This window comes from Olea europaea, unplaced genomic scaffold (genome assembly GCF_002742605.1).
Source record: "Olea europaea var. sylvestris unplaced genomic scaffold, O_europaea_v1 scaffold592, whole genome shotgun sequence".
Taxonomy (NCBI): domain Eukaryota; kingdom Viridiplantae; phylum Streptophyta; class Magnoliopsida; order Lamiales; family Oleaceae; genus Olea; species Olea europaea.
Window position 1 is genome coordinate 84,309 of NW_019264263.1, and position 12,678 is coordinate 96,986.

The window sequence follows — 12,678 nt, forward strand, 5'->3', positions numbered from 1 at the left end:
GATGTGGTGTCGGTAGGTCCTTGTGGTAGTCAATTGACAATCGTGGTAGTTAGTCGATCGACGTGGAATCAATAAGTCATCGTGATAGTTGAGAGCATCGTGGCAGTCAGTTGATCGACTTACTGTCGATAGGTCATCAAAGTAGTCAGTCGACCATCGTAGTAGTTTGTCAACCAATGTGGTGTTGGTAGGTCATTGAGAACCTCGATAAACCATCTTATATCCCGATTTTCTTGATTCATGTAACCTTAATAATGTTAGCAATCTCTAAAGTTGGACGGGGGTTTAATGAAACGCCGAGGGAGTCCATTCCTAAGATAAACTTATTAGAACTTGGCGGCACACTTGACCAACTTGATTTTGCTTCACCTTGAAATCTTACAAGTCTCGACCTCCATAGCAATCATTCATACGGGTTGATTGCATATCAAATTGGTGATCTTCAAACCCAAATTTCTCTTGATTTGTCATTTAACTCCTTTATTGTTGAAAGTTCATAATCATTATTTACTAATCCATGCAAGCTTGAATATGTTGATCTTACGTGTAACCATATTGAGGGAACCTTACAATCGATTCTTCCCAAGATGGCAAAATTGAAAGGCATGTTATCGTTGAACAACTTTTCTTGTTCAATTCCTGATATTTTTGGCTTGATGCTAAATCAGGAAATCCTTGAACTTTCTTTATTTTTGGGAAATATCCTATCATCTAAAGGCAAACTCGAGAATCTTGAACTTCTTGATCGCACAATCAATAGACTACTCAATTCCATAATTCTTTCTATGCTTATCCTTTGCACAAACCTTACCAACTTGTGCTTGAGTAGAAATTTACTTACGAAATCCTTACCTTTATCCTTGACAAATCCGAACAAGTTATCTTTTTCATTAATCTTTGATAGTAATCTTTCGAGTTAGATCATGCCTTATGTTTACGTAGATGACAATGTCAATTAAAGTAAAAGGAAAAGAGTACGAAGATCGAAATTTAATGCTTTGCTATGTCCGAAGGGTGTATAAGTCATTTATTTTTTCCTTCTAATAAATATTGCTTATATGCATATTCTAGAAAGACTTAACATTCAGCTTATTTGTTCCTGAACTAATAAGTATCAGCGATCTACATCCAACTTCTACCGTCTTTTTATTTTGTAAACTCGATAAACAATTCCTATCAACCATTTAGATTTTTCATATTTAAAAATAAAATCCTGCAACGAATCCAAATAAACATTTCAAATCTATACCCCATGATAACAACTCGCCAAGTAAATTCATCTCAAGATATTGTAGACGTATGTGTCGTAGACGTTGGAAACATAGGTCATTGCGGTAATCGATCAAACATTGCGGCAATCAATCCATCGACGTGGTGTCGGTAGGTTATTGTGGTAGTCCATCGAATATCGTGGTAGTCAGTCGACCGACATGGTATCGGTAGCTCATTGCAATAATCGGTCGACCATCGCGGTCGTCGGTCAATCGACATGGTCTCGGTCAACCATATTATTAATTAGTTGATCGATATGGTGTCGGTAGGTCCTTGTGGTAGTCAATTGACAATCGTGATAATTAGTCGATCGGCGTGGAATTGATAAGTCATCGTGACAGTTGAGAGCATCGTGGCAGTCAATCGATCGACTTAGTGTCGGTAGGTCACCATAGTAGTCAGTCGACCATCATGGTAGTTTGTCAACCACCGTGGTGTCGGTAGGTCATTGGGAACCTCGATAAACCATCTTATATCCCGATTTTCTCGATTCCTGCAACTTTAATAATGTTAGCAATCTCTGAAGTTGGACAAGGGTTTAATGCAACGTCAAGGGAGTCCATTCCTAAGATAAACTTATTAGAATTTCGCAGCACACTTGACCAACTTGATTTTGCTTCACTTTGAAATCTCACAAGTCTCAACCTCCACAGCAATAATTCCTACGGGTTGATTACATATCAAATTGGTGATCTTCAAAACCTAATTTCCCGTAATTTGTCACTTAACTCCTTTACTGTTGAAAGTCCATAATCATTATTTACTAATTTGGGCAAGCTTGAATATCTTGATCTTACGTGTAACCATATTGAGAGAACCTTACAATCGATTCTTGCCAAGATACCAAAATTGAATGGCGTCATTGTTGAACAACTTCTCTTGTTCAATTATTGATATTTTAGGTTTGATGCCAAATCAGGAAACCCTTGAACTTTCTTTATTTCAGGGAAATATCCTATCATCTATAAGCAAACTCGAGAATCTTGTACTTCTTGATTGCACAATCAATAGCCTACTCAATTCTACAATTCCTTCTAAGCTTATCCTCTGCACAAACCTTACCAACTTGTCCTTGAGAAGAAATTTACTTACGGAATCCTTACCTTTATCCTTGACAAATCCGACCAAGTTATCTTTTTAGTTCATCTTTGATAGTAATCTTTCGAGTTAGATCCTGCCTTATATTTATGTAGATGAGAATGCTCAATTAAAGTAAAAGGGAAAGAGTACGAAGAACGAAATTGAATGATTTGCGATGTCCAAAGGGTGTGTAAGTCATTTATTTTCTCCTTCTAATAAATATTGTTGATATGTATATTCAAGAAAGACTTAACATTGAGCTTATTTGTTCCTAAACTAATAACTATGAGCGATCTACATCCAACTTCTACCGTCTTTTTATTTTGTAAACTTGATAAACATTTTTTATCAACCCTTTAGGTTATTCATATTTTTAAAAAAAATATATCTTGCAACCAATCCAAACGAAAACATTTCACATCTATACCCCCATGATAACAACTCGCCAAGTAAATTCATCTTAAGATATATGTGTCATAGACATTGGAAGCACAGGTCATTACGGTAATCTATCAAACATCGTGATAATCAATGCATCGACGTGGTGTCGGTAGGTCATCGGAATAATCGATTCACCATCGTGGTCATCGATCAATCGACGTGGTCTTGGTCAACCTTATTAGTAATTAGTCGATCGATGCGGTGTCAGTAGGTCCTTGTGGTAGTCAATTGACAATCACGATAGTTAGTCGATCAATGTGGAATCGATAAGTCATTGTGACAGTGGAGAGCATCTTGGCAATCAGTCGATTGGCTTAGTGTCGGTAGGTCATCACAGTAGTCAGTCGACCATCATAGTAGGTTGTCAACCAACATGGGGTCGGTAGGTTATTTAGAACCTCGATAAACCATCTTACATCTTGATCTTCTTGGTTTGTAGAACCTTAATAATGTTAGCATCTATGAAGTTGGTCAGGGATTTTATGCAATGCCGAGGGAGTCCATTCCTAAGATAAACTTAATAGAACTTGACGGCACACTTGACCAACTTAATTTTGCTTCACTTTGAGATCTCACAAGTCTCGACCTCTATAGCAATAATTCATACGAGTTGATTGCATATCAAATTGGTGATCTTCAAAACATAATTTCTCTTGATTTGTCATTTAACTTCTTTACAGTTGAAAGTCCATAATCATTATTTACTAATCTTGGCAAGCTTGAATATCTTGATCTTACGTGTAACTATATTCAGGTAACCCTACAATCAATTCTTGCCAAGACGGTAAAATGGAATGGCGTTAACATTGAGCAACTTCTCTTGTTCAATTCCTAATATTTTGGGCTTGATGACAAATCAGGAAATCCTTGAACTTTCTTTAGTTCAGGTTAATATCCTATCTTCTATAGGCAAACTTGAGGATCTTGAACTTCTTGGTCACACAATCAATAGCCTACTCAATTCCACAATTCCTTCTAAGCTTATCCTTCGCACAAACCTTACCAACTTTCCTTTGAGTAGAAATTTACTTATAGAATCCTTACCTTTATCCTTGTCAAATCTGACCAAGTTATCTTTTTCATTTATCTTTGATAGTAATCTTTCAAGTTAGTTCCTGCCTTGTGTTCTCGTAGATGACAATATTCAATTAAAGTAAAAGGGAAAGAGTACGAAGAAGGAAATTAAATGATTTGCTATGTCCGAAGGGTGTATAAGCCATTTATTTTCTCCTTCTAATAAATATTGTCGTTATGCATATTCTAGAAAGACTTAACATTCAGCTTATTTGTTCTTGAACTAATAACTACGAGCGATCTACATCCAACTTCTACTATCTTTTTTATTCTGTAAACTCGATAAACAATTCCTATCAACCATTTAGGTTATTCATATTTAAAAATAAAACATCCCAAACCAATCCAAATAAACATTTCACATCAACACCCCATGATAACAACTCTTCAATTAAATTCATCTTAAGATATTGAAGACATATGTGTCCTCGACATTGGAAGCATAGGTCATTACGGTAATCGATCAAACATCGTGGTAATCAATCCACCGACGTAGTGTCGATAGGTCATTGTGGTAGTCCATCGAATATCATGGTAATCAGTCAACCGACGTGGTGTCGGTAGGTCGTCGCAATAATCGATCGACCGTCGTGATCGTCGATCAATCGACATGGTCTTGATCAACCATATTAGTAAATAGTCGATCGATGTGGTATCGATAGGTCCTTCTGGTAGTCAATTGACAATCGTGATGGTCAATCGATCCACATGGAATCGATAAGTCATTGTGATAATTGAGAGCATCGTGGCAGTCAATTGATCAGCTTAGTGTCGGTAGGTCATCGCAGTAGTCAGTCGACCATCGTGGTAGTTTGTCAACCAATGTGGTGTCAGTAGGTCATTGAGAACCTCGATAAACCATCTTATATCCAGATTTTCTTGATTCGTGGAACCTTAATAATGTTAACAATCTCTAAAGTTTGACAGGGGTTTTATACAACACCGAGGGAGTCCATTCCTAAGATAAACTAATTAGAACTTGGCGGTACACTTGACCAACATGATTTTTCTTCACTTTGAAATCTCATAATTCTCGACCTCTATAGCAATGATTCCTACTGGTTGATTGCATATCAAATTGGTGATCTTCAAAACATAAATTCTCTTGATTTATCATTTAATTCCTTTACAGTTGAATGTCCATAATCATTATTTACTAATCCTGGCAGGTTTGAATATCTTAATCTTATGTGTAACCATATTCAGTGAACCCTATAATCGATTCTTCCCAAGATGGCAAAATGAAAAGACGTTATCGTTGAGCAACTTCTCTTGTTCAATTCCTGATGTTTTGGGCTTGATGCCAAATTTGGAAATTCTTGAACTGGCTTTATTTTGGGAAAATATCCTATCTTCTATCGGCAAACTCGAGAATCTTGAACTTCTTGCTCTCACAATCAATAGCCTACTCAATTCCACAATTCTTTCTAAGCTTATCCTCTGCACAAACATTACCAACTCGTCTTTGAGTAGAAATTTACTTATAGAATCTTTACCTTTATCCTTGACAAATCCGACCAAGTTATCTTTTTCATTCATCTTTGACAGTAATCTTTCGAGTTAGATCCTGCCTTATGTTCTCGTAGATGACAATGATCAATTAAAGTAAAAGGGAAAGAGTATAAAGAAGGAAATTGAATGTTTTGCTATGTTCGAAGGGTGTATAAGTCATTTTTTTCTCCATCTAATAAATATTGCTAATATGCATATTTTAGAAAGACTTAACATTGAGCTTATTTGTTCCTAAACTAATAACCATGAGCGATCTACATCTAACTTCTACCATCTTTTTGTTTTGTAAACTCGATAAACAATTCCTATCATCCATTTAGGTTATTCATATTTAAAAATAAAATGTCCTACAACCAATCTAAACAAACATTTTACATCTATTCCCCACGATAACAACTCGCAAAGTAAATTCATCTTAAGATATTGAAGACACATGTGTCGTCAACATTGGAAGCATAGGTCATTGCGATAATCAATCCACCGACGTCGTGCCGATAGGTCATTGTGGTAGTCCATCGATCATCGTGGTAGTCAGTTGATCGACGTGGTATCGGTAGGTCATCGCAATAATCGATCGACCATCATGATCTTCGGTCAATCAACGTGCTCTCGATCAACCATAGTAGTAATTGGTCGATCGATGTGGTGTCGGTAGGTCATTGTGGTAGTCAATGGACAATCGCGATAGTCAGTCGATCAACGTGGAATCAATAAGTCATCGTGATAGTCAAAGGCATTGTGGCAGTCAGTCGATTGGCTTAGTGTCGGTAGGTCATCGCAGTAGTCAGTCGACCGTCGTGTAGTTTTTCAACCAACGTGGTATCAATAGGTCATCGAGTACTTCAATCAACCATCTTATATCCCAATTTTCTTGATTCGTGGAACCTTAATAACGTTAGCAATCTCTGAAGTTGGACAGGGGTTTTATGCAATTTCGAGGGAGTCCATTCCTAAGGTAAACTTATTAGAATTTGGGGGCACACTTGACCAACTTTATTTTGCTTCACTTTCAAATCTCACAAGTCTGGACCTCTATAGCAATAATTCTTATGGGTTGAGTACATATTAAATTGGTGATCTTCAAAACCTAATTCTCTTGATTTGTCATTTAACTCCTTTACTATTGAAAGTCCATAATCATTATTTACCAATCCTAGCAAGCTTGAATATCTTGATCTTACGCGAAATCATATTCAGGGAACCTTACAAATGATTCTTGCCAAGATGGCAAAATTGAAGGGCGTTATCGTTGAACAATTTCTCTTGTTTTATTCATGATATTTTGGGCTTGATGCCAAATCTTGAAATCCTTGAACCGACTTTATTTTAGGGAAATTTCCTATCTTCTATAGGCAAACTCGAGAATCTTAAACTTCTTGATCTCACAATCAATAGCCTACTCAATTCCACAATTCTTTATAAGCTTATCCTCTGCACAAACCTTTCCAACTCGTCTTTGAGTAGAAATTTACTCACGGAATCCTTACCTTTATCCTTGAAAAATCCAACCAAGTTATCTTTTTCGTTCATCTTTGAAAGTAATCTTTCAAGTTAGGTCCAACCTCATGTTCTCGTAGATGACAATGTTCAATTAAAATAAAAAGAAAAGAGTATGAAGAAGAAAATTGAATGCTTTGCTATATCCGAAGGGTGTATAAGTCATTTTTTTCTCCTTCTAATAAATATTGCTGATATGCATATTCTAGAAAGACTTAACATTGAGCTTATTTGTTCCTGAATTAATAACTATGAGCGATCTAAATCTAACTTCTACCGCCTCTTATTTTGTAAACCTCGATAAACATTTCCTATCAACCATTTGGGTTATTCATATTTAGAAATAAAATATCATGCAACCAATCCAAATAAACATTTCACATCTCTACCCTTGATAACAACTCGCCAAGTAAATTCATCTTATGATATTGATGACATATGTGTCACGGACATTGGAAGCATAGGCTATTGCGGTAATCAATACACCGACGTCGTGTCGGTAGGTCATTATGGTAGTTTCGGTAGGTCATCGCAATAATCGATCGACTATCACGGTCGTCGGTCGATCGACGTGATCTCGATCAACCACAGTAGTAATTGGTCGATCGATGTGGTGTCGGTAGGTTATTGTGGTAGTCAATGGACAATCGTGATAGTCAGTCGATCAACATAGAATTGATAAGTCATTGTGATAGTCAAGAGCATCGTGGCATCAGTCGATCGGCTTATTGTTGATAGGTCATCACAGTAGTCAGTCGACCATCGTGGTAGTTCGTCAACCATCGTGGTGTCAGTAGGTCATTGAGTACCTCGATCAACCATCTTATATCCCAATTTTCTTGATTCGTGGAACCTTAATAATGTTAGCAATCTACGAAGTTGGACAGGGGTTTTATGCAACGCCGAAGGAGTCCATTCCTTATATAAACTTATTAGAACTTGACGGCACACTTGACCAACTTGATTTTGCTTCACTTGAAAATCTCACAAGTCTCGACCTCTATAGCAATAATTCTTATGGGTTGATTGCATATCAAATTGGTGATCTTCAAAACATAATTTCTCTTGATTTGTCATTTAACTTCTTTATAGTTGAAAGTCCATAATCATTATTTATTAATCCGGGCAAGTTTGAATATCTTGATCTTACGTGTAACCATATTCAGGGAACCCTACAATCGATTCTTGCCAAGATGGCAAAATGGAATGGCGTTATCATTGAACAACTTCTCTTGTTCAATTCCTGATATTTTGGGCTTGATGCCAAATCTGGAAATCCTTGAACTTTCTTTAGTTCAAGGAAATATCCTATCTTCTATAGGCAAACTCGAGAATCTTGAACTTCTTGATCACACGATCAATAGCCTACTCAATTCCAGAATTCCTTCTAAGCTTATCCTCTGCACAAACCTTACCAACTTTTCTTTGAGTATAAATTTACTTATGGAATCCTTACCTTTGTCCTTGTCAAATTCGACCAAGTTATCTTTTTCGTTCATCTTTGATAGTAATCTTTCGAGTTAGATCCTACCTTATGTTCTCGTAGATGACAATGGTCAATTAAAGTAAAAGGAAAAGAGTACGAAGAATGAAATTGAATGCTTTGCTATGACCGAAGGGTGTATAAGCTATTTATTTTCACTTTCTAATAAATATTCTTGTTATGCATATTCTAGAAAGACTTAACATTCAGCTTATTTGTTCCTGAACTAATAACTATGAGCGATCTACATCTAACTACTACCGTCTTTTTATTTTGTAAACTCGATAAACAATTTCTATCACCATTTAGGTTATTCATATTTAAAAATAAAATATCCCGAAACCAATCCAAATAAACATTTCACATCTACACCCCATGATAACAACTCTCCAATTAAATTCATCTTAAGATATTGAAGACATATGTGTCCTCGACATTGGAACCATAGATCTTTGAGGTAATCAATCCACTGACATCGTGTCGGTAGGTCATTGTGGTAGTCCATTGATCATTGTGGTAGTCAGTCGACCGACGTGGTGTCGGTAGGTCATCGCAATAATCGATCAACCATCACGATCGTCGGTCAATCGACGTGCTCTTGGTCAACCATAGTAGTAATTGGTCGATCGATGCGGTGTCGGTAGGTCATTGTGGTAGTCAATGGACAATCGCGATAGTTAGTCGATCGACGTGGAATCAATAAGTCATCATGGTAGTCGAGAGCATCGTGGCAGTCAATCAACCGACTTAGTGTCGGTAGGTCATCGCAATAGCCAGTCGACCATCGTGGTAGTTTGTCAACCAACGTGGTGTCAGTAGTCATCGAGAACCTCGATCAACCATCTTATATCCCAGTTTTCTTAATTCGTAGAACCTTAATAACGTTAGTAATCTCTGAAGTTGGGCAGGGGTTTATGCAACGCCGAGGGAGTCCATTCCTAAGTTAATCTTATTAGAACTTGGAGACAGACTTAGCCAACTTGATTTTGCTTCAGTTTTAAATCTCACAAGTCTGGACCACTATAGCAATAATTCTTACGGGTTGATTGCATATCAAATTGGTGATCTTCAAAACCTAATTTCTCTTGATTTGTCATTTAACTCCTTTACTGTTGAAAGTCCATTATCATTATTTACTAATCCAGGCAAGCTTGAATATCTTGATCTTACGTGTAACCTTATTCAGGGAACCTTACAATTGATTCTTGCTAAAATGTTAAAATTGAATGGCATTATCGTTGAACAACTTCTCTTATTCAATTCCTGATATTTTAGGCTTGATGCCAAATCAAAAAATCCTTGAACTTTCTTTATTTCAGGGAAAAATCCTATCATCTATTGGCAAACTTGAGAATGTAGCACATCTTAGTCACACAATCAATAGCCTACTCAATACCACAATTTCTTCTAAGCATATCCTCTGCACAAACCTTACCAACTTGTCCTTGAGAGGAAATTTACTTACGGAATCCTTACCTTTATGCTTAACAAATCCGACCTAGTTATCTTTTTAATTCATCTTCGATTGTAATCTTTTGAGTTAGATCTTGCCTTATGTTTATGTAGATGATAATGCTCAATTAAAATAAAAGGGAAAGAGTACGAAGAAGGAAATTGAATGCTTTGCTATGTCCGAAGTGTGTATAAGTCATTTATTTTCTCCTTCTAATAAATATTGTTGATATGCATGTTCTAGAAAGACTTAACATTGAGCTTATTTGTTCCTAAACTCGCATCCATCATAGCTTTGAAATTATCTAAAAATTCAATTGTGAAAATACCAGTGAACTCGTTATGTGATATGTCAAGAATTTACAACATATAAAATGGATGATTTACCTTTGAAATAGGTATTATAGCATAGCATATGTTGGATTTTAACACAAGAACTACAAGATCCAAAAGAGTTTCAATCCAAAAGAGGAATAGGCCATTTATTTCACTGCTTCCAATAGCTAGTGGTATAAGATTCCTAAAATTGAACGATGTTCTTGGTAATGTTCTATTCAATTGATTTCTATTTAAGTCCAATATAAGCAGTCGATATCCCTTTTTAAACATTTCATGAAAACAATTCTACTTCAAATTCAATTAATACAATTTCTCATCGAGTTTAGAGATGATATTGTGTGATTGCCCACTCAATTGATTTCTACTAAGATCTTGAACAAGGATTGACTTCAAATCTCCAGATGAAGTCACACCTATGAGATGGTCGAAGAAAAATATTCAGGTAGAAAGTTTTGTTTGATTCTTGATCAATGAAGGTATTTCACTTGAAAAGAAGTTGACTGAAGGATCTACTTCCTTCAAGTTTTGTAAGTTGCTTATCCCGTGAGGGTTATAGCCTGAAACTCTATTACCATTTAAAAGAAGACTACTGATATTTGTCAACAAACCAATTTTCATATGGGATTTTCCCATTGAAAGAATTGTTTACAATCCTCAACATTGTTGAATGGGTCCAATTTGTGATATGAGAAGGGGTCTTCCTCTAAAATCATTTATCAGCGTCTATCAGTTCTTTTTGAAAATGTATCATCTCTCTTATGGGCTATCATTTTCTCTATCTTGAATTCCAAGTCTACCATAGCACATAGAACTTGTGGATCCGTGACTTTATGAGCCTTCTATTTGCTGCCGTAGGCTGAACAATTGGAGGACAACCATTTGTGTCACTTGAAGTGATTGTCTACACATATCATGCTATGGAACTTCTGGCAGATTAAGGTATGTCCCAACCGTTCTTTGAGCCTGGGTTTACAAAAAAGTCATCATGGCTATCAACTAAGACTATAGAATGCTAAATTGACTCTGTGTCATATATTGAGGCTAAAAATGTGGGTCTTGACGTATGGTGTACGACTCCGCCATATTTTCGACCAAGTGCGTAGCACTCCTAGTTCATCTTTTTGACGTAGCTTTTATATTTAAAAAGTTTCCACTTATGGTGCCAAAAAAATAACAAGACAGCTTTCAACTTCCTTAGAAGAGCAAGGCGACCTCTACTCTTCCAATGAATAATGAAATGCTTGCAAGAATAGGTTGGGACCTATCTCCCCCGCTATACCTCTAGCGTGAAAATTAGTGATTGTGTTTGAATGAAATGGCTTAAAGAAAATGAGAGAGCCAATAAAGTATATGTCAAAAAAAAAAAGATCCCCCATTACTGGCATGCCTTAGGGGTATTTATAGATGTTTCGTGTCAAGTGTAACACATCCACTCACTAGGTGATTCTCACCCATGTACTAAGTGGTCAACTTCCACCCACTAAATGGTTAATGGGATCAGTAATAACCATCATGCGGTTTTCAATCAATTAAAAGATTTTTCTGACAGTTGAGAGTCGTGGTGATCGATCGATCATAAATATAGTCGATCTATCATGGAAGTAGTAAGTCTATCATAGCAGTAGTAGATCTATCATAGTAATAGTCAAGCAATTTCCTTTACTCGGTTGGCCATTGTAATCTATATTACATAACATTACATTTGTACAAAGCTCAAACAGAACGATTAATAAAAGTAGAGAGAACTTCCGAAGATGAAGACTCCACTTTATTGGTACATATATTGGCTATTTACCTACAACTATATTATAGTGTGGTGATTTCTTAACCAAAGTTTCCTCTCAATTTTGTCAACAGTTTAAGCTCAATTTCAAATCTTTGATAGCTATTAGTATCCTTCTTATAATTGGTTAAGGATAACCCTTCTTAAAATAGGGCTTCTAACATTTTGGCGGGTTACAATATTTCAACATGTAGAAAGTGTTACCAAGAGAATTTTCTGGAAAGAATTCAATTAGGGTTAAACAAGTATACTAATGATGGAATTATGCATGGTTCTCAACGATCTGATATTATTACATTATTGTTGGAGAATTTTCAAGAAATCTATGGTTCAACTAGTATCATCTTCGAGATTACAAATGAGGTTGATGGTGACAAATAAGATGGTGGAAGTAATCAGATTTTGGGCAGAGACAAGTGAACCCAATGACAACTTGATAATTTAAGTAATTACTAACGAATGGATAGACGATTGATTGAAGATGGCTAGTATATTCAGTATCTATGAACATGATCTTTTTGCATTTGCTGCACTTTTAAAACACCAAAAACTTTGAGTAAAATTGGCTAACCATATAATGATGGATACAGAGATTGACATAATTTGTATTGATTTGTTAAAAATCATGAGTCAAATGAGAAGCATTTACATTGCATGAATAGTTGGATTGAATTAAAAATAGGCTTCGAATAAAAAATACAATTGGTAAAAGCACATGATTGGTGATCAATACAGAATGAGAACA